Source organism: Etheostoma spectabile, chromosome 9 (assembly GCF_008692095.1).
Source record: "Etheostoma spectabile isolate EspeVRDwgs_2016 chromosome 9, UIUC_Espe_1.0, whole genome shotgun sequence".
NCBI lineage: Eukaryota > Metazoa > Chordata > Actinopteri > Perciformes > Percidae > Etheostoma > Etheostoma spectabile.
The window spans coordinates 7,626,698-7,628,299 of record NC_045741.1 but is presented as its reverse complement, the minus strand read 5'-3'; the positions used below and the strand labels follow the sequence as shown (position 1 = coordinate 7,628,299).

The 1,602-nt window shown below is 43.3% G+C and overlaps 2 long non-coding RNA genes across 2 annotated transcripts in view; both read left to right on the top strand.

Annotated features, from left to right (window-relative positions):
• Positions 1 to 1,602, top strand: part of LOC116695263 (uncharacterized) — a 62,364-nt gene that overhangs the window by 26,956 nt on the left and 33,806 nt on the right. The window lies entirely within an intron of this gene.
• LOC116695264 (uncharacterized) overlaps positions 1 to 1,602 on the top strand; it is a 19,318-nt gene that overhangs the window by 14,368 nt on the left and 3,348 nt on the right. Inside the window, exon 2 of the long non-coding RNA XR_004333400.1 lies at positions 1,576 to 1,579. This is a non-coding gene — a long non-coding RNA (uncharacterized LOC116695264). The remainder of the gene's footprint in view (positions 1 to 1,575; positions 1,580 to 1,602) is intronic.

Here is a 1,602-nt window from a genome sequence, read left to right as displayed (position 1 = left end):
CCGTCAGGCGTAAAACAGGGAGTTATTGTTTGTAAAAACTTTAGATTTCGATTGTAAAACTAATTAAAATATAAACTAATGTTTTGAAAATATGTTATTTGGCACGTGACCATAGTATATGCGGGTTAATGCCCTTCGAGGTGCCCATTGCCAGGTAATTAATGGACTTTGGCGGGCATTGACCCTTACATGTACGCACGCACGCACGCACACATGCACATACATATACTTTCTTGGAAAGCCACAAGTTTCTAATTATATACTGGGTTTCAAATAAAATGCGTTTACAGCCAATTGGTTTGCGTAAATGCCATTCCTGTCTGTGTGGAGAGATGTAACCATTTCTACCGCAGAGACAATAAATAGTTTATTGCTTTTATTTGTCATGGCTTTATGTTGTATTGCCAAGGCCTCAAACGAATAGAAAAAAGCTTATTTTCCCACTAATGACTGAGTGTGATTTATAGAGTCTGCCTTTGACATGGGGGTGTCTGTGCTTTTAAACCAAACATAATTAGACCTCTGGAGCTGCATGCGGCGCAAAACGCATTGGACACAAACGCTATGCATCCCAGAGAGACTCTGCAGTGCGGTTTGGGTTCGATGCTGAACAATCGGTGCATGAGAAAAAAGGCCTGGAGGTTTTCCTTCCAAACACCCGCACGGATGCACACATGCACACAGAGGTCAATGATATCTGAAACAAACATAATTATTGGCTCTGACACACTTTCAGAATCGGATACAAGGGGAGAATAATGGATTGGCTCAATGGGGATCCAAAGAGTTAGTCAAGAATGAACTGTCCCCTGCCGAGCGGGGAAAGAATTTCCCTCCGTCCTTCGTCCTCGCTGACCCTAAATGCTCACTAAGTGATTTTAACAGATCACAAATGAGCAGGAGTTCACGTTTTTTTGACACCCCTTACCCCCTCCCACTCCTCCACCTCCTCTTCTTTCCTTCTTCCTGTCTCTCTTTGCCTTTGTCTGTCTCTCTGTGTGGATTAAAAAAGAGTAAGAAGACGTTTCTGTTTTGGGTGTCCCCGTCAAGTGATTTCTAATGATACACTGCCATCGTCCCCACAACATGTATTTTAGAGTAAATGAATCAGGCGGTACATGGCCTTGTTAAGTTGAAAGTGCCGCTTTTCGGCCGCAAAAGTACATGGTGCTTTGGAGCCGGGACGTTCACACCAAGAGGCCGAGCTGCAACGTCAACAGAACACACGTGTAAGTAGAGGTTGTCTGTGTTTTTGGTGGTGAACTCATGAGAGACGCTGAAAGCACGGGTGCTATTCAATTCCTCCACATAGCTGATATCTACGATCCATCTTCACCTTTTCCTCTGTTTACTCTGATGCTTACATTTGAAAACCTATCCGTCCAGCTGGCTAGTTGAGTCTGGAGGAAACTCATACGTCATTGTTTGTGTGTGTGTGTGAGTGTGTGGTTGTGTGTGTGTGTGTTTGTGTCTTTTGAGAGTAACCATAAATTCTGCAGAATCAGGATATGATAGAAGTTACCACTACCACCAAAAATCCCCCACAAAATTGCGTTGTGTTCCTTTCCCATCAAGATGAGTTAGAACAAGATTATTTACTGG